At 35.1% G+C, this 25,731-nt stretch overlaps 1 long non-coding RNA gene across 2 annotated transcripts in view; it reads right to left on the bottom strand.

Moving 5' to 3' along the window:
- LOC144291820 (uncharacterized) overlaps positions 1–25,483 on the bottom strand; it is a 42,192-nt gene extending 16,709 nt beyond the window's left edge. For both annotated transcript variants that reach the window (XR_013359371.1, XR_013359372.1), the window contains exon 1: positions 25,421–25,483. This is a non-coding gene — a long non-coding RNA (uncharacterized LOC144291820). The remainder of the gene's footprint in view (positions 1–25,420) is intronic.
- Positions 25,484–25,731: the final 248 nt, after the last annotated feature.

The following is a 25,731-nucleotide window of genomic DNA, read 5'->3' as shown; positions in this document are numbered from 1 at the left end:
AGTATAAAACATAGATAATATTCCACGTGTGACAAAATGGGAGGAAAGAATTATTTCATAATTATACATTTTCCTCCCATAAAGCTTATACCCATCTTAAAATTAAAAATGTCTTTGACATCGTAAAAGTATAAGCCAGTCATTAGGTAATAAGGTGCAATTTGATTTTCGTTATACATATATATATACACATACAGAAGTATATACATATATCTAAATATATGTGTGTATATAAATATATAAATATTTTATGTATAAGTTCAAAAGTGTGGAGAAGAGTTCAATAGTTATTTTTGGTATTGACTGAACTAACATCACTTGCAAATTATGGGTAGATAAATGGATCATTCACAAAAATTGTAATGTGCCTATATGTTCTAATAACGAACTTGCCTTTTTTTTTTTTTTTTTTCCTAACCTTAGTTTCTCTCCTTAGGGAATACTTACAGGAGTGTTCTAGTAAAACAAGTAATTTCTTTCAAAGAGGAAAAATTTAAAATAAAAAAAGATGTCTTGCTTTTCCAACACTGATAACTATGCTTTTCATTATACACCATAGAATGGCCTAGAAAATAGTCCTTTGTCTATGTATCTTGTGGAAGAAAATTGCTACATTCATTTGGAACTGCTATTTAAATAATATTGATTTTGCTTAATTTACTCCTTTTGACTCGGAGAGCTATTTGCTCACCAAAATACCTTGTCCTTTTCTTCATAGTAATGGAAACATGGCCCCTTAGCTTCGCGGGGGTTTTTCATTGAGTTTTTTTCCATTATATTTTCCCACCTCCTTTGCAGCTATGTGCAACTATAAGATTAAGTTCTAACAACATGAACAGAAGTAACTTGTGCCTTTTCCATGGTGGGGACTATAGACAGTGGCCAGGTGGCCTCTACATTCTCTTTCTCTTTCTCATGAACACACTCATGCCAACCTGAGCCAAGCAGATCAGGAACAAAAGCGAGAGGTAGGTGAACATTAAGATGCAAAAAAGCCTGGACTTGAAAAGCAGTGTGGGGGATCCCTGGGTGGCGCAGCGGTTTGGCGCCTGCCTTTGGCCCAGGGCGCGATCCTGGAGACCCAGGATCGAATCCCACATCGGGCTCCCGGTGCATGGAGCCTGCTTCTCCCTCTGCCTGTGTCTCTGCCTCTCTCTCTCTCTCTCTCTGTGTGTGACTATCATAAATAAATAAAAATTAAAAAAAAAAAAAAAAAAGAAAAGCAGTGTGGAACAGAGCTCTGCCACGAAACTGAACTCTGCAGGTAGATGCTATTACATCAAGGGAAACAAACTTCAATCTACCATTGCAATTTTGAGCTCCTTTCTAACACCGGTGACGTCATCCCCCTAAATTAATACATTCCCACCAGTCTTTCTAAGTGAGCTACGACAAATTTCCTTGGGAAACATCTTCAAATATTACTATATATACATCAGTAAGGGAATCCCCTTTGTGCAAGGGCTTGTTTATCCATATAACAAAGTTGGGGCAGATTGATCAATTCCAGGGATCAATAGACTGATGAAAATGCATCAGATCAAAACTACACTATTCTGTGTAGTTTTTTTTTTTTTTTTTCATTTGTGGTAGTGTCTGCACATCCAGATGATAACGAGCTATGAATACATGCTGATGTTAATTCTTTTCAACAAATTTTTATTGAGCCTTCAATAAAAATGAAGTAAGTGAAGAAAGAATGACAAAAATCGCTCTAGTAGTTTTGTCTACTTCCCACCCCCCTCCAAGTAAGCTTGTATTCCAAAGAGCTGATCTCCCATGGGCAGATCTGTGATCTGCATAACCTGGTGCAGAAGATTAAAACCTTAAAAAATCATGGTAGCATACAATGTGTTATTTTTCAAAAGCAAGGCTGACCAAAGACTGTCCATTTATCCTTCTGAGATGGGTTTGCTACCTACGGGTAAGCGTATATATTACGTCACACTGCCAGCATCAAGAGTTGGGATTTTTCCCTCCCTGCCTTGGTTACCAATCAGGTTTTCTCAGCTTATTAACTGGCTCCACCGCCAGGTGTTTCATCTAAGGCCACTTCAACCTGAATGAGTAAACTTACAGTCTGTAAACATTTAGGAGAAGACGGAAGATAAGAGTGCTCATTTCTACATCCAACAGAAAATGCTGGTTGCATCATGGAGGATTATAGTATGTTTGGTAATATAACATTTTACATAAAAATAGACTTTCAAAATTTCTTTGCTCAGCTACATGTTGGGGATTCCTTTTTTGAAGATTTTATTTATTTACTTATTTGAGGGGGGAGGGGCAAAGGGAGAGGGCGAGGCAGGGTCCCCACTAAGCAGGGAGCCCAATGTGGGCCTCCATCCCAGGACCCTGGGATCCTGATCCGAACCAAAGGCAGATGCTTGACTGACTGAACCACCCAGGCACCGGATGCTTGGGATTTTTTTTACCCTAACCCAAATGATATATATATTTTTTCAATAAATAAGAAGGATCGTATCATGAATCAATAATCTACCATATTCTCAGTAATTTATAGGCACAATCTCATTTTGTCACCATCATTCTATGATGTCACTAAAATTCCATTATATAGGTAAGCAAAATGAATGTTGGGTTATATCATTTACCATAATCATGTTGGTAAGATGGGAGGCCAGAATGATGTTCCCAGAAATGTATGGTAATTTCTATACTAACTCCAAGTTGTTAGTTTATTTATTTTTTATTTTTTTTTAATTTTTATTTATTTATGATAGTCACACACACACACACACAGAGAGAGAGGCAGAGACACAGGCAGAGGGAGAAGTAGGCTCCATGCAGGGAGCCCGAAGCGGGACTCGATCCTGGGTCTCCAGGATCGCGCCCTGGGCCAAAGACAGGCGCTAAACCACTGCGCCACCCAGGGATCCCCAAGTTGTTAGTTTAAAAAAAATCAGCCCTACTCATCAATATCTTTTTTAAGTCTATATGTCACCTTACATTGTATCATACTTGATTTTCAGTTACTAAAATAATTTAAATTTAACAAATTCCTGAGAGGTTCTCAATATAAGAATTTTGAATTTCTATCAATCTGATCCATTCAATGCACTCACATTTTCTGGCTCCGGCAGTACCAATTTACTGCAGATCAAACTTCTGGAACTCCTGCATTCCTCTATTTGCCTGTGAACTCTATGTACCATGTCTGCTCTCCCACTCCCAACATACCATGTTCATTTCTCCCAGATTTGCTCTTCTATCAAACAAAGCCCTAAAGTTTCTTGCTCTGCATTTCATTGGTTGATCTTTCCTCTTTTCCATTGACTTCTTACCTAGACTCCATGGCTCCAAACTGAAAAACCCTCTCACCAGATCTCAATGACTATTTATTTATTATTCTATATTTATTCTACTATAGTGCCCATGAAACAAATTCCAAATATGAGTTTGTTCTAAAGTCAGCATTTCTTATTCCTATACCTTGGATGATGAGTCCTGCTACAGAAAGCCCCAAAATTCTGTAAATTGGTTCTAAACAATATCACTGATTTTGATCTTAGTTGATCTCTTAGCGCTTTCAAGACTCTGTACTTGTTCTTGGTCTTGGTCAACTTCTATTTTCCTGACCAGATATTCCAAATCTTGATATCTTTTATCAGCCCTCTGGTCAACACTTTCTCCATAAGTCTTATAAATTTGAGGCCATCATACATGAACTACTTTACCTTATGCATCCCCCAATTTACAAATATGTTCCTATTTCTGTTCTGTGGGAGGCTACTTCTGAGATGGTTCCTAATGATGCCTGCTTCATGGTATTCAGGCCCTCCTGTAACTTCCTCCCATCATGTGTGGGATGGACCTAAAAACTTGCCTCTACAGAATAGAATATGGCAAAAGTGATGGGATATCATTTCTTAGATTATAGAAGACATAAGTCTCACAAAATTCATGAATTGCTATTAAAATTAATAAATTATTGTCTAATTCATGTTATACATAAGAATGTGTCACGCGATTATATTAATATAACGCACAAATGCATTCTTACCTATTAATATATAACATGTTGCTATTAATATAAATACAACTTAATAAAATAGAGAGCTTTAATATTTTAAGTACAAAAACTATAAAACCGGAACATTTTTTAAAAGTGTAGTTTTTCTTTTCAATGTGCAAGATCCTCAAATGTGTGTGTCAACTATTTCCTTGGTCTAATTTGTAGAAGGGTTTCAGAATCCAGAGAAGTTAGTGATAGGTCAATGAAAACAGCAGGAAGGTTTGCAGATTTAGATAGAGTTTTGATTTTGCTACTAGAAATAAAGCACAGAATGTTCTAAGAACATCGGAGACCAACAGACTATGTTCCTGCTGAAGCAGGTGGTCAGAACCAGGATTAGCCACAGCATTCAAGGGCGAGAATAAGAGGCACACAAATGTTCGGGCTGTACACTGAAGGAAATGATGCAAACTGTCCCACCTCAGGTAACAGGCGACTTGCATTGTATCTGTTTCAACTCTTCCCATGACATTCTTCATGGGTGACTTTTATCACATTAAAATAAATAATAAATGCTGCTTCTTTTACTAGGTGGCATTAAAACAAAACTAAAAACAATTCACTACTGCTTAGAGAAAATCATTTGGAGGTAAGAAGAATACGTTCAAGCTACTTGAGCTCCTGCTCTACACGTTTCCTTACGATCTGAAGCAGAAAAATTGGCCCATTAAAGAAACATTTTCCATGACCTCCTTAACCTCTTTTTAAATAATTAAGATGCCATGTAAGATTTGTGTCCCTGCTTACAATTTGTTCCTGTTTGTTTACTAGTTCTCTAACACGTCTGAGAAGTTTAATAAATGACCGATGCTCACAAAACACATTGGGCATTTTTCCCTAGGGACCCTGACAGCCAGAAAACAGACCTGAAATAACTCAGTTAATGCCTGCTTGCGTACACGTGGTTCAGACAGAGGACCTTTAGGATTAGAGGTCAGAGAGACTGTCCTTGGGAGCTGTAGAGCCCAAGCACCTGCTTGTAAAACCATAAAATGCAATAGCATAGGACGGTTTATCGTTTCTTTCTTGCTTCTCCTCTTCTCCTTAGTTATTAAGTAAAAATTCCAAAGAAAGGTCATATAATATAAAGGAAACAATATTGGCTACAGCCCTAGACAAACTGAGTCGTTCCCTCTATGATTTCGAATGTTTCAATTGCTGAATCTGTAAAATGGGAGCAAAAGCACCTATTTCACAGAGGATTTATGAGCATTAGATAAAATATAGGCACAGTGGCCATTACATGCTATGTTCTCTTTAAATCAAAGCTATTTATTTCCTTGACACAACTGTACTTTTAGATAGGCAAAACAGAAAAATATCAAAGTGGAAATGTGTCCTTAACTCTAAAATAGAAAAGCTTTTGTTATCTAAGTATTCATAGTTTGTCATTCTAAGTCATTAGAGTTCCTACAAATTAGATGTATTAACTGAGTGCTAGATAGATCATAGATACTTAATCATGGCTTACAGCTGACAAATAAAAACCGAAGAAGAATCTGTACTCTGTCTTTCCCCTTGGAGTCACTTCTGCATTATTTAGGGGTCAGGAGAGAGGCTACCGGGACACAGGATGCTCTGGGCCTTCTCTGATCTGGGTTTTGTCAGGACTAAAATTGTTATGGCATGAAATGCACATTCCTCCTGAACCTACAGTCTTCTTTTATTAAAAAAAGAAAGAAACAAAGAAAAAAAATACTATAGTTCCTTTGGTGATTGTGAAAAAAATGCATTTTGTTGCAGAAAATTTGAGTATAAAAAAGACATGAAGAATAAAATAAACATCACCTACCGGAGCAAAGTATTTGCTAAAAATTGGTCTTTCTCTAATATTTTCTTCTGTTTTATATATATATATATACATATGTATATATTTTTATATATTTGCATGTCTCCTATCCATTCACACATACGCATAATTACATGAATTATATACATAGATGTATATATTTATTTAATAAAATTGGCCAATTCTACATTTAAAAAATAAACCATGAGAATTCCCTATAATATTAACTTCTTTTGAAAACTATCACTCAAGGGATCCCTGGGTGGCGCAGCAGTTTGGTGCCTGCCTTTGGCCCAGGGCGTGATCCTGGAGACCCGGGATCGAATCCCACATCGGGCTCCCGGTGCATGGAGCCTGCTTCTCCCTCTGCCTGTGTCTCTGCCTCTCTCTCTCTCTCTGTAACTATCATAAATAAATAAAAAAAAAAATTAAAAAAAAAAAAACTATCACTCAATATTTTTATAATAGTTCACAGCCTAGATTTTTTTAGCTCATTCCTGACTGTTTAATTTCTATATTTTCTATTCTTTCATACCACTATAACTTTTGAAATTAATCTCTATATTAAAATATCTCTATGCATATCTCAATATTTCCTAAAATAAGTATAATTACTGAACCAGAAAATAGAAGCTTTTCAAAATCAATTTTTACTAAGAATGTCATGCTTTACAAATATATCCATAGATTATTATTTGCCTTTTAATTAGTTTAATATAAAAAAATTTTACATGTACATTGTAAGTATATCAAAATTTTTCCCTTTGGAGTTCTCCCTCTGTTTTATACTTAAAATGAACTTTCCTATTCTGAATTTATACTTATTTTATAGTTTGTTTGTTTTTTTATAGTTTTTTTACGTTGACTTGTTTTATAGTATTGAATTTTACACAAAATATTTCAGAATACCTGGCTATGACTTTGGTATTGCATCAAAGACCTAGTGAATTTCCTCAACACCAATGATGGGCTAGATCCCTTTTCCTTTATCATTTCCTAAATTCTTCTTCTACTAGGCTTCTTTTTTCTCACTATTGACCTATTACTCTATGGAGTTATCTTTCCAATTATTAATTTTTTGTTCACTGGTCCACACCTTGCTACATGAAGAATGACCTGCTGACCAGCTGCATTACCATCCTGGGAGCTTGTTAGAAATGCAGAATCACAGGCCTACTCATTCAGAGTCTCTACATTATTCATATGGTCATTAAAGTTTGAGAAGAACTGGTGCACAACAGTTTCTTTCAGGCATTGAGTTGAGTCTTGTTTTGCTGGCTGAATGAGAGGAGAGTGTACTGGGGTCGGGAGGACTTGCTAAAATCACGGTTCTCATTGGTTTGGTTTCTGTCATTCCAGCAAATTCTCTTGTACTATAAGACTACTTTTTACAATAAAACTTTGACCTCAGGGAGTCTTCTCTTCTGTTTGCTTTACTTACAATCAACTCAAACAGAAAAGAGTAAGAAATTTAAGAGATCAAAAGGGTCACAACCCAGGTACTTAATTCCTAAAATGTCAGCTTTTGATGAAATGAAATGAAATAAAATAATTAAAATAAATAAAATAAAATAAAATAAAATAAAATAAAATAAAATAAAATAATAAAAAGGAAAATGGAAAGCCCAGTCTTGTCTAAGAAATCAGAGTTACTTAGGACTCTGAAGAATTTAATAGCGTCGTGGTGAACCATTTTGTCTGCTACTGTTGAGATGCAAGCATTAAAGCAATGTAAAACTAGCTAAACCCTTACAAAAAAAAAAAAAAGAAGAAGAAGATAAAAAACCTCCCTTCTTGTCTTACCAACACTGCTATTATCACATAGTGTGTTTCACATGATAAGCCATTCATTAAAGCATCACCTACTGTTTTTTTCCTCCTCGGAACCAGCTAGAACATGATCTGTCTCTGCATGAAGACATTGGACCTCTGACCTTTTCTGTAGCTATTCCAGGCAAGTATAATAAACAGAGTTCACTAGGTTTCTGTAAATCTCTGATTATGTTTACTGTGAAATCCAAGTGTTCGTCTCAGGCAGAAAAATTAAGGTTGATTTTCAAATATTATGTACAAACTCTAGCTACTAAGCATTCCATAATGAACACTTTGGCAATTTAGAGCAAATTAGGGTTCCCACTAGGCAAGGATGACATGCACTGCAGTCAAAGAAAGATAGTACGTCGTTAATGGAGAATATTCACCAAGAATTTAAGATAAACCCAGAGAGCTCCACTCATTGTAAATTTGGAGGAAAAAAAATAGTCCTGGCCTTCATTACTGGGACATGTGGCAGTCTTAAACTCTCCCGGTCGCACATCTCACCTTACTGAAGAAGGCTAATGAAGCACAGCCCAGTATCAATAGGTGGTTCTTTAAGGACACGCCAAACGTGGGAAACCAGTTACGTTCCACACGATCCTCACTGACAGAACAGTCCAACATACACAACTCTTGCCAGAGATTAATGCAAGGGTTGATTAAAATGAGGAATGAACTTTTATTTTCACCCAAGCACAAAATCAAATCAGAATTGCACTGATTACATATGTCACAGAACCAAGATGTTAGTTAGTAGCTCATGATAGGCAAATTATTTGCATTATATATTTAATTACAGAGCCATATGTGTATTATGGGAAAGTTTAACTATATAGATAAGCATAAAAAAATATAAAAGTCATCATTATTCCTATCACCCTTACATAGTCATGGTTGACTCTAGTCTATATCGTCAGAGAATATATGCGCATATATGCAGGTAAGTGAATATATATGATGTGAATATATGTGACAATAAAAGGCTGTGTACAAATATATAGATACATACTGTGTATGTGTATATATATGCTAATTTATTTGTCTTTATGAGGTTAAAACATGTCTTATATCTGGAAATATGTATGTGTACATGTAAGTACATATATATGTATGTCTATATGTATTCCTTGTGTCTGTGTGTGCATAAATAATTTTGGTAAATTTGTTTTTCAAGTAATATAACACACACACACTCAAATTTCTGTGTCAAAAGATCAATAGCACTTTTAGTAATATTCCACTTTACAAATTTTACTATTATTTGTTTCACTACTGTTGGATATTTAGGTTGTTTCTAAGTTTTCTTTTATTACCATAAACAACATTGTAATGAAAATCATTTATATAACTGTCTGATTATTTCCTTAAAAATAATGGAATTACTGGGTCACTAACTATGTTCTTTTCTGCCTTATGAAATATATTACTACATTATCCTCCAGAAAGTTTGTATTAATTTACTTTGCTCTTGGCAATGTATTAAAGTAAACTTTCTCTTCCTAAAACCAAAATAGATGTTATCATTAAAATTTGTTAATTTGATAAACCCAAACCAATATATTCCTTAATAAGAAAGTTGAACTTTTTTTATATGTTTTCTCTTACTTTTCTATTATTGTATTCATTTTGTCATTATTTGATTATAGTACTCCTTTATACCTTAAAAAGATTACCCAAAATATATTAAATGTACAATAAATATTCCATTTTGCCACTTGCCTTTCACTTTGTGGTGGGAATTTTGTTTTGTGTTGTGCTTTGGTAATCAGAAAAAACTAAATTTTATATGGTCAAATATACCGATCTATTAATTTGCGACATACTAACAAACAATTTTTACCTTAAGATTCAGAAGTAACTAGACTGTTTTGGTTGCTTCTTGTAGGTGTTATTTTTTGACACTTATCTCTCATGTCCATCTCGAAATAACCCTGATGCCAAGAGTAAAGTAAGGATCCCATTTTTTTTCCAGATATTCATGATCTGATCGATCACTATCTGTTAAATCTCTTTTTATACCACTGAATTGAAATGATATTGTCATCTGTGATACATATATTACACACACACACACACACACACACACACGAGTTTGTTCTTTATTACGTGGGCATCCTCTTTTATATTCCGGAGCCTATTCCTCACTATGATAACTATTGTCATCATTTAGTATATTTCAATTGCTTGTAGTGAGATTCCCCCACTCATCTTTTATTTTCAGAATTGCATTGCTTTTATTACATGATTATTTTTTCAAATAATATTTAGAACATCTTCCCAGATGGACAGAAATTATTTGAATGGAGTTGCACTAAATTAGGAAGTTTTGGTATTGTGGTCCTTCTATACAAAAGCAAAGATCGTCTTCCATTTTTTCACTTTCAGTTTCTCAATGAAAGCACATGGTTTTCTTCAGGTGGGCCCTGTATCTTTGATTAGTTTTATCTCTAGGTGTGTTATGTATTTATGGTAAGTAAAATTAGTGGGTTTCTGGTTTTCTTACTTTACATATAGGAAAAATTTTTTTTGCAAGTAAACATCATAAAGTGTCATGCACAAAACTATCATCTTTAGACATAATTGTTTCACACTTTACTCAGATTTACTAGTGACACTACGACAGGTGTAATTTTCAAGGGACTTATAATCAGATATGTCAAGAATTTAAGTTTTAGGATCTCATGCACCATAAAGAAATGATTTAACCTACTCAGTTTCAGGTAAATTCAATCATGTCAGTGTTTTCTCTTCATTTATGTTTAAACTCATCGAACTCGCCTTTTGGCCATTCCTCCATCTACATGTTGAGTGGGTCCTCAGGTAGCAGGGCGGGCCTTGGTCTGAGACATCTGTCCTCTGCTGCCTTTTCCTGCGACTTCCATGCCCATTCCTTGGAACTTTAGTTTTCACTCGTGTGATCTGTGTTCCCTTTGTCCTTAATCATACGGCCCACCTTGCAAAGCTGTGGGTGTTTTCCATTATGATAAATTTGAGAGGTCTTTTGACTATAGCTGCATTCCTCTTCTTAACTTCTCCTCTCTCTCCATCTCTCTGTCTCTGTCTGTCTGTCTCTCTCCCACTTTCTACCCTTCCCTCAATTTCTGTACCCGCACAGGGACATAGGGAAGGTTCCCCTATTCTCCATGGCTTTCTGTCATCAATTTTACCCCCAAAACCCAGCCCAGCCATTCACACTCTGCTGCCTCGAGCTTTTGCGACATGGGACAAATCTGCAAGGCCAGTGCCTTCATATACAATTGAGCAAGTTTTATTTCATCATTAATGTCTACTAATTTGTTTTTAGGGAAAATTAATTAAATTGCAGTAAGTGTTTCAAAATTGTGAAAATTACTGTAAAACAATTATTCAAATAAAATGTGAATTTTCTAAAAGTAGTGTCTTACTATATAGAGAATTAGCTTTTAAAGGACTGTGTTCTGAAAGCCCAGTAGCCACATTTTGTTCAACTACCAAAAAAAAATGCATTTGCCAGTATTTTATGTGACTCTATGGCAGCATTATAAGCTTTTTTTCTTTTTTTTGCTTTTGGCAGCAAAAACAAGATCTTATAAGTAGGAAGGGCACTAACATCTCCCCACTTTTTTTGTAAAAGTGAGTGATCTTTTCATTTGCAAATCCTTATGCTAAGTGCCAACCAATTACTGTGGTTATTAACAACCATGTGAAAATTTTAATAAACTATAAGAGTAACAATAGATGACTCCCTATTCTAGAGTACCTAGATCTATAACCACTGCTACCTGCCTTCTATACATTAACTTAGTATTTATTGCAAACCTATGGACTTGCTTTTATTATCTATAAAGAATAAACTCTGACATAGAAAAGTTAAAAAGTTTGCCGAGGGCACACACTTTGAAGGAGCCTGAACACAAATTTTTCATCATAGTAGGTCATAGTCCCCTGCCCTGAGATTTTCTGTCTCATCGAGCACAGGCTATGGAGCCAGATTGGGTAGGTTGAAATCTGCCACTATGACCTCAAAGAAGTTACTTCACTTCTCTTAGCCTCAGTTCCCTCTTTTTTAAAATGCAAATAATAGTTCCAAATTCCTACGATTGAATGAGGATTAAATTAGTTAAAACATGTGAGGTACTTACTGATGCATAGTTAGCACTCAAGAAATGTTAGTTACTAGAAATACAATTCTATGACTGAAAGTATGACTATAACAATTATGCAAATTGCAATTATGAGCATATCATTATATTTATTAATACTGTTGCTAATTCCACAATTTTGTCATACAATAGGTTTAATTATTTCTCCCATGTGATGAAATAGGTACTGCCCTTTCTCTTGTAATTCACTTTAATTCTGTAAGATAGATGTTAATCACAGCACACAGAAGTCACAACAGGGCCCAGTTGTAGGCCAGGAACGTGAGGAATTTTTAAATAGAGCTTTACAGTTTACAACGCACTTTCACATCCTTGCAGGCATTTACCTATATATTCCCACAAGAAAATGTTGCAATAAAATGCTTCATGAGTGTGTTCATTTAAAGTGAAAATGTACTTGAGACTTTGGGGCTTGAGAATTGCCTTTTATTTATTGGTCCAATAAAAAAATATCATATTATCTACTTCATCTACTTTTTCCGCAAGGTGCAATATTGTTATGAATATATTCTGCATGCATTTATGGATTTTATCTTTATCAAATTCAACTTAAATAGCAATTTAATCCAAGAAATCTGGTTCAAATGGGAAAAAAATAACATGTGATCATTTTATATTTCTAAAAATCTGCCTTATTTTATTTAGAGATGGAATTGTAGCAGTTTTTAAATGTGTGCTATGTGTTTGAGACTATTCTGTCTCGATTTTGATATAGGTGCTTTTAAAATTTTATTTTACTAAGATGTTTTCTTTGTTTACATCTCACCATTTCTCATAGCTCCTCATTTCTTATGACGAAATGATCCTTTTGCTTACTGCCAAGTGCTGATCTCATTTCAACTTTGATTGTGTTTTAGTCGTTTTAGTCAATACAAATAGTCTTACATTAGATAATCTGGATTAACATCCTGCTTTCCGTTTAGGAATAACTCTACTGATATGATCAAAATATTAAGTCAATCTTCCGGTGGGGGATGGACAGGAGGCAGAGGGGAAGCCAGTTACAATTGATACTTTAACATTTTGCTCTTATCTCAGGCAGCTACAGTTTCATACTCATATTGTATGAAAGAAGTTTTAATGTGGCAACATGAGATTTAAAGTCAAGTTTTGGTGAAGGTGGTCAGGACTCCATTAAGGGTGAAGTTTCAGACTTATGCCAATAGGTGCCAGCTAGAGAACTTAAATGAGCGAAGTCAGCCTGGTATAGGACCAACAGGGAGTGAGGAAGAGCTCAGGGATCAAGAGAATGGACATCTCGCTGAAAGCACAGCTGCTATGAAACCCACTTACTGGCTGTCAAGTAAAAATGTGTGTTCACCCTTGCCAGCTCGTAAGACATTTTTTCTCTAGAAATTAGTATTTTTTTAAATGTGAAATCTTCCAATTTTTAAATGTTTGTAATCATTTCAATATTTTTTGAGACACTGCAGTTCACAAAAGTGCCATTGCTATGGTCCTATCTGGCACACAGACATCTAGTCAGTGAATTTTGTTTGGAGGCAATCTCATTTGCTAGACCCCGAGTCACAGCCTGGGGTCTAGCAAAAGTTCCACGTGTTTGTAATCTAAATCTCTCTGCTTACAGGTTCTCCGCCCCTTACACGAAATAATATCAAATCCTCTGAGGCTTTCACACATGTATTTTAAAAGCGGCGTGTGTCTTTGACTTCAAACTCAAATATTTTCTTTTATTGACTCCCTCTACACATAATCTCCTAATGAGAACCAACCCCTTTAAAGATTTCACTTATGTTTGTCTCTTCTTATCTATATTAAATGTTTTGTTTTGTTCCAAAAAAGAAAGCAGCATTCCTTCTTTCCTGCTTTACCTCTCACTACTTTCAAGATATATACCACATCAAAGATGAATCAAAAGACTTTAGCTCGAAAATGCTACATGCCAGACACATAACCAAGGACTTCACTCAGATGCATGTCACCCATAGTGAGAAGTCCCCAAACAGCCAGACTACAGGTTCAAATCTATAGTTGGTCACAGCTCTTTCAACTAGCACACAAAAGTTTAGCCTGCAATTACCACACATAACATCCTAATGATGGGTCTTGTGACAGGAGCCACACACACGGACAGGATGCTTTTCAGATGACTGGTTTTTTTTCAACCTTGCAGGCCCAGAGCCCCGAATGAATTTGCTTGGGCAACTCAGCTCATTTGTCTTGTCCTCTTTTCCTATCAATTCTCCAGCATTTGAAAACACACTTTTACTTTCTCTACACCTCCCTATCCTGGCTTCTTTCCGATTTAGATTTCACTTAGATTACTTTATTCTAGAGAGTAACCTAATTTCTTTCAAAGCCTAAACTCTGCCTTATTTGAGAAAAGTTCAGTATGTTGTTAGCTCACTGTTTCATGTACCATTAAAAAGAAAAAAAAAAAAAAGACATAGTGAGAACATTCTGATCATTAGTACTATTACCAGATTTTCCATAGTTATTCAATATCTTAAGCTTAAAATTATTCATTTCTCTTCTGTGTGCATTTTTGGACTAAAGTAAAAGATTTGCTATAAATATTTACTTTTCCCATTAAATTAGCAATCATTTATAAACAAAGTAAAGGCAGTGCATACCTGTTTCATTTCTCACAACAGAACTAGTATTTCAGGGTTTTTCTTTTCTCATTTCAGACAATTAATAATGCTTCTCACTTGTCTAGCATTTTCAAAGACATCCATATCCATGGCCTTACTCATATTCCCCAACTACTGTAGGTAGAACAAGAAATCCTCACCACTACTTTTCTGAAGGGAAGCTGAGGAGCAGTTGATGGAAGACACTGTCATAACAGGGATGATGAATGTTGCCAGGTGAGCAGATAATCAGCCACACACATGCTCAACAGTAAGGTATCTGGATGCTAAAACAACTTGGGAAACTTTCAAAAATCCTGATAAATGAGGGCATTACAGCAACTTATAGTGGTAATGGCTGCAAGAATGCTGAGTTCCCAAGCCAGAGACCTGGCTCTCCACTAACTTCTCAGGTCTGTTTTAGTTTCTTCTAGAATTGACATCCTTCCCCTTTTGCCTCTGATATATCATGGCACAATCTTCCCAAACCAGAACTGCCATATTTTTACCTATATATATTTCATATTCCTTTTTTGGAATAAGACCTATATCTGCCATATTAAATTCAAATGCCTCCATTGTCTACCAAAGATATAAGGACATTTGGCACCACCATATGTTCCCATTTCAGTTTGCTTGTTCATGTATTCATTTGTAAAAAATTCCTACTGATAACTATAAGCTAGGAATTATTTGAGTAATAGGAATGGAAAATATAAATAATATCCATTCCATAACTGTAAAAATGATCACGGATAGGGATCTAGACATGTCAATAATTGGTTACAAAATAAAGTGAGTGTCCTAAAAAATATTAACCAGTTGCAATGGGAATAAAAGAAGGAGAATATCTGTGTGCCTTGAAATAAAATGAGAAATCAGTGAATTTTCAAAGCAGTGAATTTTCTTTCGGTTTTCCAGGATAAAGAGGGCTCAAAGCATGAGAAAATGGCATTTCCAGCAAAGAGGACAATGGGCAAACGACTCTGCTTGAAATAACATGCCATAACTGGGTAATAATGAGAATGGACTAGGTTATGTGGAAGTGAAGTGCAAGCTGAGGTTGGAGTTTAATGTCACACTGAGACAGTTATACTTTCTCCTAAGGACAATGTGTGGCTTGTGAAGGCTAATAAGGAAAGGGAGGAATGAACCATTCTTCTTCTTTTTTTTTAATTATTTTATTTTATTTTATTTTATTTTATTTTATTTTATTTTTGGAATGAACCATTCTGTACTAGGTAGTACGGATAACTTGTGGCACCAGAGAGGATAGAGAGGAAGACACAAAAGCATCCAAGGACACGACTTAGGGAAGATATTGCAAGAAATCGCCCCAGTCCTTACCAGCTTGATTTCCAAGGTTAATCAGTGCAATCATTCCCTTGCTTATAATCCTAACTCCCTTGCCCTTCTTGCTGCCTTTTGTACTTTGGCAAACCACAATGGTGGGGCAATTTAATTCTGTTCTATGCCTGCCCATGGCTGGACAGAAGGCACAGCCTGCTACTGTTACTTGTTCTTGACTTAGATTCATAAACAAGAACCCTAATGTTGTCAGACAAACGTGCTGTGCTTTTCTCATATCACTTTGCTAGATAACTGCCTTTTCTCTACCTCAAAGTCTACCTGCTACCCCAATCCTACATTCAACACATTACCAGGCTTCCCTCTCCATTAAAAAGCATGAAATGGTAAAAAAAAAATTAAAAAAAAAATCACAAACTCTGAGATACTACATCTACCCACCTACCAACAAATGAACTCCATGGTTGCATTACTAATGTGTGTGTGATAGACGTCACATGTAGCTACCATAGAGCAACATAGATATAGACATAGGCATTGCTATAGATATAACTGGTGTTTCTATCTGAAGTCAACCCCTCCATTTGTACACTAGACCCAATCCTCTCTCACCTCAATATGTTGTACCATCAATTCTCTACTACAGGTATCAGTTTTCCCCTCTCTATATGTTTCCACTGTTACACAAACAAGCTGTATTTTTCCATCTTTATCTCTTTATAAACACTACATCCTTTTCTGGTTACTACTCAAGCTACTACCTTGCTCCCCTTTACAGGAAATTTTCTTGTAAGCGTTGTTGACATTTGCTGCCACCAATTGCTCTACTCCCATTCTCTCTGAAACCCACTTGAATAAGGTGTTTTATTAGAAGCACCATACACACTACTTTGTGAAGGTCATTTGTCATCTCCACTTTGCTGTGTCTAATGCCAAGTTCTCAGTTTCTATCATGCTTGATCTAGAAGCTCATTCCTCTCTTGGTGGCTTCCAAGATCTCACAGTCTCTTCATTTTCCTCCTACTTTAGTGCTTCCTTATTCTGAGACTCTTGGTTTTCTTCTCTTCTCCTCAACCTCAGAATTCTGGATACCATAGGACTTGATCATAGTATCTATACCCGTTAGGACCTATACTCGCTTCCTTGAAGGTCTCATTAAGGCTCATGGTTTTAACTATCATCTATATATGTCTGACTTTCAAGTGTTTCTCCTAAAATTGAGATTCTAAGTTTCAGAGATCTAATTTCACCCTTCTACACCTACAGATGTTTACATAACTAAAAATTGGATGTAGCTTGAGATGAATATAAACTCAAATGCCTACTAAATATTCTGACTACATACCAAGTAATTCCTTACACACCAAATTTTCATACCAAAGCTATTATCCTATGTTTTTGTGTCCTCAAGATCCAGCTACAAAGGAGAGAGGAGGTACGAAAAAGAAAGGGTTAAACTTCAAAGAGGAGAAAACAACTTCTTTCATATGATGCACTACTTTCCCCATTCCTGAAAGACTTCTACAGGAAATGGAGTTAGAGCTCTACACAAACCAACTCAGAAAAACAGAACCATTCTTACAAGATACTTATCTGCTGACAATCAAAAAAAAAAAAAAAAGAAAGAAAGAAAGAAAGAAAGAAAGAAAGAAAGAAAGAAAAAAAGAAAGAAAGAAAGAAAGAAAGAAAGAAAGAAAGAAAGAAAGAAAGAGAAAGAAAGAAAGAAAAGAAAGAAAGAAAGAGAAAGAAAGAAAGAAAGAAAGAAAGAAAGAAAGAAAGAAAGAAAGAAAGAAAGAAAGAAAGAAGAAAGAAAGAATTCTTTGGTGCAACATTTAAAAAGCATGAGAAATTTGCATAGATGCTAGTTAAAAAAAGCTGGATAATAACAGTTTCTAAGAAAATAAATGAAGAAGAAAAAGCCTTTTTAACCCTACGGCTGCATATACTTATATAATCTTCAAACTGCAAATCAACTATGAATTACTCATTATTTCAGTATCTATATATTCCAGCAGATATTTTCTATGGCCCAAATGTCTTTTTGATATAGTTGAAGTTCAACCCTATTTGTGCTTCATACAGTTTTGCTGTCCACATGGATGCCCATTGAAAAGTGATGACTATTTAGAAATTTTAAAGAATTTTTGTTCTCTAATTTGGCTGACCAAGTTAACAGATGTCTCATATAAGACTTTTTATACTAATTCTTCCTGATGTTAGCAACATTTCAAGTTAAAGACAAAATTACAGCCTGCCACCTCTCAGCTTGACAAAGCTGCTAATCCCTTTTTACTCACTTTCGGCATTTGAGATTATTTAGATCTTCATCACCTTCTCTGTTTCCTTATTAAGAATGTCTGATCTGTTGTCAATTTTAACTAACTAATTAATATATTGTTGACTTGATCCACACCTTAATAGATAAGAGTCAAACAGCTCAGGACTTAAGCTGTTGATCTTGGTATTAAGTGTAATTTCTAATAAATTAACTGTAGGTATGTGCATGAGGAGAGATGGAAGTTTCTTCATTACTTAGGTGTTGTTTTCCAAGTTTGTAGATTATAAAACCTAATAAGATCTTTTTGTCCCTCCTTGTATCCTCATTTTCTGTCACCTTTTGTTAATTTCAGTTATACAACTAATCAAAGAAAAAAAATGCATATAACAAAGTTACCATAAATATGGGGATAGTTACTAGCAGCTGACAGAAAAACTTCACAATAGGAAAGAGGTGAAAATTGCTAGATGAAATGTTAGGACTAGAAGACATTCTAATTGCACACACTTAAAAATTTCTGCTTGGAATTATTTAGTCTTCCGCCTCTCTTGAATCTAGGTCTGCTTTGTGCTTTCAGAGAATTCCCTCATTCCCTTAAGGCCACATTTCAACAATAACAAACCAAGAGATAGGGTGTTAAATACTTGATCAACCAAGTGTTTTAATTTGGGCACAGTGCCAGGCTACCAATTTCTTACTCTTATTCCCACTTAATTGACAGATGGAGCCCAAATGGACTAGTTGATCCAATTTCAATTAAACATTATTTGGGGTAGGAAAGGCACCATCGTGTTCATATTCTCAATAAAGCAAGCCAATAATGTAATAATGGCCTAATCAAAAAAAAAAAAAAAAACACTGCAGCCTTCAACTATGGAACTCAAAGAGCACCCATTCCTCTGTACCAGAGAAATACTTCATTTGCCTTTTGGAAGGCTACCTATGACTTTCAGAAGTTCTGAACAAAACAAACAAGAAAAAACAAAGAATAGAACAAATACTATATGATTAGTAAATGAAAGTAAACCCATAAACCAATATTATCAGTGTCAAGAAGGAAAGATGCAAGCAAATCCTAGGAGATGCTGATGCAAATCTGTCCACATCAAGTCCCTATGTTGACATGTTCTTAGTACAGACTCCTTTGGGGTTTCATGCAGACCAGCATAAGGCTTAACTCAGAATCAAACTTTGATCTCAAGAATTTTGATCAGAACCTCTTTATGGAAGGGGAAATTAAATTTACTAAGATTATGAAAGATTAAGGGACTGACCAAGATGATAGGGAGTGAGAGGCATGGTTATGAGGAGGGCCTCTGGAGTTGGAGTGCTGAGTTAGGATCCTAGGTCCTCATTTAGTAGCTGTGTGACTTTGGGCAGTTTCCATATACACAAAATTGGAATGATAGTAGTAAAATATGTATCCAATTTTTCTGAAGATTAAATGAGATCTAGTTTGTAAAGCATGTGTCACAGAGTTCCTGGCTCATTCTACACATTGATAAATATTGTTAATATCATTATTATTGAGCCAAGACTCTACAAATATTCGAGCTTCAACTCTATGCCAACCAGCTCTACCCTTTAATCATAGACATAGAATGTTAAATAAGACTGTTCTGACCTCAAAAAAAGACAAGTAAACAGACAATTATAATGCAACAAGTTAATTGCTATGTTAGAGGTTAGCACAGAACACTTCTGGTAACAGAGGGATATAGGGAATTTTTTCCGGATAAGATGAAAACGATGCCCCAAACACAGTATTAGATTTTGTGGATAAATATCAAAAATATGGCTCTGTCCCTGAAGTATAAGCGGAGTCTAGGTCAACTCAAACCTCAACTCAGGCCTTTTGATTCCAAGGTCACTGGCATTTGCAGAAAATATGCTTAAATCACACGCAACTGCCTTCAATTCTCTCATCCATTCCTTTGTTTCTCTTTAAATCCCAATAACCATAAAACAGTATCCTATGGAGAAAAGAAATCAAAATAATAAGTAATTAAAGTAAAAGTAGTTATTCGAACTCCTCATTTTTCAATAGGATCTCCTTTATGTGCACATAAATAATAGTTAAAATGTGTACCCAGTAAAACCTGGAAGGAAATTCCAGGCATATAATTGACTCTCTGGCTCTAAAATGATTCTCTCTATATTTCTGATATCATTAATATATTAACCATAATTAAATTCTTACTAGTGTGAAGTAGGTTTTTACACCTTGGTGCCTCTCAAAACTATATTTGATGAGTAATGTGAAAAATATATCCCCCCAACACCTGCTGAGTTCCAACTATAAAATAAGACCGGTAGTAGCAATTTTAGATTAGCATTCAACAATTACCTTACATTTATTAGTTCTTTTAAATGTTTTATTGGAATTGAAACAACCAATATTTGCTCATGTTTCATTAAATCCCATTTTCAATGTTCGGCTCAAACCTAGTGATAAAGGAGGGTCCTTTGAGCTTAGTGGTAATATCATCTAAGCCTGAAAATAACAGAAAAGACTTCAGAGTCAACATCTCTTTGGTCTAAGGTAACAAGAACACCTGAATAATTACTCAAAATTATAATACTAATAAAACATGAATAAAGAGCCACTTACAGTTCATCCGGTATGAATTATTTTAAGCATGTCTAATAAAAGAGAGCTTTAAAAGAGCATTAGCAGAATTTATTTAATTGCAATGTGTGCAGGGCAGTGTTATATTATGTACCTGTGGCTTTTCAGAATCACACATAGTCTTGTACTTAATGTGTATAATCAAACAAGAAAATAATAAAACTGGAAACTATTCTTCAATGGTAAATTTTTGCCCACTGAGCTGTCAATTGTGGATGTATTCATGATTGATCAGAATAATACACAATGGCACGGTGTAATTCTTTAGTGTGATGTTGTAAAATGGAGTATTGCTTCTGTTATTTTATCCAGTTTGCTTTTATATGACAGGGTTTATTGTGCGTTATGTTGTAGCTCATTCCTCTGTTCACAATGCCTACTGATGTGTAATTATGACTTGTCTGAACTGTAAGAAGGAGCAGTAAGTGAAAGGAAATCTGCAAGCACGCTTGATTTATGAGTCCTGATACTATATTACAGTCCTAATCTGCCTGCTTAACTTCGCTTCAGGCTAACTTACTGTATAACATGCTTACGATTAGCACTGTAGCAAGTTGTGGAAGATTTACTCTGAAGGAGCCACTAGATTTTTTTTTTTTTAATGATTTAGTCATTATTTCAGTTACAGGTAAGGCAATAAATTATTTCTTTTATAAAGACTTCATGTCAAGGAATGACCATTATTATAAAGGTATTTTTATGTGGTAACAAAGAGCAGTGTGTGGAATGTTTTCTCCGTGTTAAATATCATAATGTTATTGGTTATGTTTTATGATGAAACCAGCCATATTCCTCTTCCTCTTCTTCTTTTTTTTTTTTTTTTCCTGTATACTATAGCTTTTGCCTGGTGTTACAAATGCACCATGAGAATATCTATTTTGATCCAGGGCATCTGATTTTTTGCAAGAGTAGCCAAAAATAGAAATTACTATGGATGAGCAAATGAAAGCAAACCCATAAAGCAATGACCTCAGTGTCAGCAAGGAAAGATGTAAGCAAATTTGCCTTTTTTAATCACCATTCACAAAGACAGATACAGCTGGAGTTAAGCATCACAGTAGCATTATTGAATCCTAGCATATTCAATTCACATGCTTTTAGAAAATTAAAGTTATAAATTACCCTTTGTTTCCTCAGATCCAATCTAAATCACCAATAAGAAAAATCATCTTCTCCAAAGCTTATTTGTGACCAGGTTTTGCTAAATGTCTAGGTGGAAAAAAAAACTTGAAAAATCATCTGTAGTTCATAATTTAGTATGAAATAAACAGCTTTGTGAATAAGGACATGCAAGCATCTCTGAGTCACTACAGAAATATCCTTAAACAATATCAATGAGCTGGATATTCCAGAATTTTTAAAAATCCTATCATTTGTAGCATTTTATTTTTTCAATTGTCTTTTGTCCTGATTGAATTCTATTTCCCTGTCTGCTATTTCTCCTGAATATTGCTTCTATAATCAGCGAAACATCGGGTTTGGGATCTAATGAGCTGAAATAAAAATTATTAACTGATTACTTCATGATGAAAAAAAAAAAAAAAAAGACAAAGTTCCAGAAGAGTAACATAGAATTAAACTCATGGTGGACAACAGAGGGCTGTTACTGTGAACACAAATATCCTCAAACTTATACAAGTTTGGAAAAGTTAGTCAGAACAATGATCTTTTATAATGAACAATACACCCTATTACATTCTGGAATTGCAAGAAATGCGTTTGCAATATTTTTGGTCATTCCATGCTGAATAATTAGTTCATTTTCTACTTCTTGGCACAAAAAAGTCAGTCTAATTTTAGACTTCTCGAGGTGAATTCACGTTAAGAACCCTTTATCTGATCTAATATCATTTAGTAAATGTATGACTGAGTAGGGGGATTTTTCTCATTTGGGCATCATTGCAGACAGTGTCTGCCAAAACGTGCAGATGATATTTACTGAACTAAAGGTCTACGTTGTGGGAGATAGCCCCAGATATGCACTTCCTTTACCAATCATCAAATTAAATCTGATTCTTAGCCATTTGAACGGATTGTAGTTGGAAATCAGAATGGTTTATATGCGCTGTGGATTCAAGTCGACTTCTTTTAATTTGGTACTTGTGAACTGTTTCTTTAATGGTTTAACTATCAATGGAAAATGAGGGATGGAACTGCATACCATTAGAGTGAGCCCATAAACCATGTACTGTTCTCGCTACACCAAATATTTCAAGGCTGGCATCGCTCACACTCAGAATAGACAACAACAAATCTCCTCTATGCAACCATCCTAATCAGTAAGAACATCATTCTCTTGAATGGATGGGTCTAAAAGCACAGTTATCAGTTATTCTGATGATAAAATCATGAACTAAAAATAGAAGTCAAAGAGTTCTGGGTAGGAACTGTTGGTTAGCATATTTTTAATGACAATTTCTCCTCCCTTACACCCAGTGAAGCTACATATGGAGAGTCTCAAGTGACCATATTTTAACTACAACTCAAGGCACACCTTATTAATTTACTTGAAATGGTGATATATTTAGGACTCTGAAACCATCAATATTTTCCTGCCTTTCACACGCTAAAATGTCCAATTGTAGTCTCTGTACTCAAGAGCTTGAGTCTGATTCTCTAGTCTTCATTCAGGCAAACTTTACATTGGAGTCAATGCTTAGCACAATTAGGTCGTCATTATGCTGTTTAGGAGGCTTTCCTTGGTGAAAATTCATACCATGGGCACATTTGCAATAGTTCTTATACCAATAAGCAAAAGAAACACACACACACACACACACAAACACCTAAAAAGCAAAAAACTCCATGAGGTAAAAAAAAAGAAAAAAAATATATATATATAACTGTGATATTTGCCTTCATTTTTTCTTCCAGAAGATAATTAAGATACCCCTTGGTTTTCTTTTGACCAGATTTCTAAATAGACAAGTTTGAAGTGCTAAGAGGCCTAACAGGCAGCAACGCATTCTCTGGTTGATAATTATATTATACAGGAATAAATGAATCTCCAACCTTAGAAAAGTCATCTTACCCAGCTGCTTGATCAGCAAGCATTGCTATTTTCTCTCCAAAAGAGGCTTGAATCAGATGTTAGAAAATCTGGGTTTAGTTCCCTTCTCCATTACATATTTCTGAATCTTTGACATAAGCCGTTCCATATGTATCTGTTTTTTTAAAAGGTCTTAATAATTGCCTTAAATACTGGATTTTGTGAAAATTAAAAGCAAAAAAAGAGTGGGAGAATTTTATTAACCGAGACCCATATAATGTGTGTGTATGCATTACAGTCACCAACATGATCGTTGCCGCAGAACTGATTCTTTTTATTGTTATCTCATTGGGCCTACCATCACCAATTGCTCCCCTTAATAATTGCCAATAGCATCCCTGTGGTTTCCCAAACCCTAACCAAATCTATCGGTGGCTGTAGCTCATATGTAGTAATCTTGGCTATACGCTTCAGGGTCTCCCCATAAACTCCCAAAGTGCATTTCCCCTCCCAAATACCTCATTTTTGTTTCTTGCTCCTTTATGGAAACAAGCTAACACCTGGAAAAATTTCTCCTCCAACAGCCTTACTCAACTCTGTCAGAGAGGAATTTAAAATCTACATCCTTTGAGAAATCTTTCCCAATTAATAGAGATTTGTTAGGCCATTTGCATCATCCCGTGCCACCTAATCATATCTAAGCCCTGTGTATAAACAACGATAGCAGTGCAGCTTATGAAGCCAATATTATTTGTGTTCCTTTCTACTCAATGTGTTATTTGATATGTATTATAGTCATGCCTGCATTTTTGTGAAGTCTCAAAGTCTAAATAAAGAACTAAGACTAATCATGCTCAGGGAGTATGTCATATTACAGTGGAGCTATGGATTTCCGGTAGATGCTAGTTTTCCTTTTTTCTGATAATTACTCGATGGGAAGACACACTTGTTAGAAAATATTGGGAAAACAAACATGTATTTAACATCTCCTTGAATGACCTCTGCAAGTAAAAAAAAAATAAGTTCTTGATATCAGAAACCTATAATTTAAGCAATAAGTCGTATGGATGAAAATGTTTATAAAATTATATACAGTAGAATTTTAATTTTATTTTTCAATAACCATTGAAAAGTAACATACTACAGACACATAAGTTTTAGCAACATATAGTAAAAGCCAAGTTATTCCAGGATGATGAATAAAATAAAATAAATCTAGTCACATTCAAAGCAAATACTCTACCATAATGGTATACATGTAGTATTGTTCTCTACAGAAGCAAAAGAATCATAGCTTTACACTATGGAAGATGTAATATTTATGGTGAAACATGTATTTGTCCTATTGTCTTTATTAAGGATGGTGATCTTTAACAGCTGTGTCTATCTGAGAGTAATACTGTGCTAAGTACTTAGGCTAGTGACTTGCAACAAAATAGGCATTCATATATCTGTCATTCAGATTCTTAGTGCCTGGCCCTGGGAAAGGCTCTCTGCACCTGTATCTATGCACCTGAGCCTGTCACCTATGTCCTTGGCTCCCCTACTGTTAAGAAAAAGGGATATGTAGTTACACTAACACCCTCTTATCTTCTAGGGGTATGTTCCAAGACCTCCTGTGGATGCCTGAAACCACATATAGTGCCATATCCATAGATATACTATGTTTTTCCCATACATACATACCTATGATAAAGTTTAACTTATAAATCGGGCACAGTAAGAGATTAATGACTGTAACTAGTAATAAAATATAACAATCATAACAATATACTGAAATAGAAGTTATGTGAATGTGGTCTCTGTCTCTCATAGTATCTTATTGTATTGTACTCACCCCTCTTCCTATGATGATGTGAGATGAGAAAATACCCACATGATGAGGTGAAGTGAGGTGAGAGACATAGGCATTGTGACATAGCATTAGGCTACTATTGACATGTGATGACATGTCAGATGGAGGTTCATCTGCTTTCAGACCACAGTTGAACACAACTGAGACAGTGAAAAGCAAAACAGTGAACAGAGGGACTATAGTACAGTTCCAAAGGGAAAGAAAAAAAAAAAACTTTTGGAAGTATCATTGTTTTGTTTTGTTCTGTTTTGTTTTGTTTTGCTTTTTATTCCCTAAATAACTAGTCCTCATTC

This window comes from Canis aureus, chromosome 20 (genome assembly GCF_053574225.1).
Source record: "Canis aureus isolate CA01 chromosome 20, VMU_Caureus_v.1.0, whole genome shotgun sequence".
NCBI classification, from domain to species: domain Eukaryota; kingdom Metazoa; phylum Chordata; class Mammalia; order Carnivora; family Canidae; genus Canis; species Canis aureus.
Note: the sequence above shows the minus strand (reverse complement) of the source record. Positions and strands in the feature narration are given on the sequence as shown.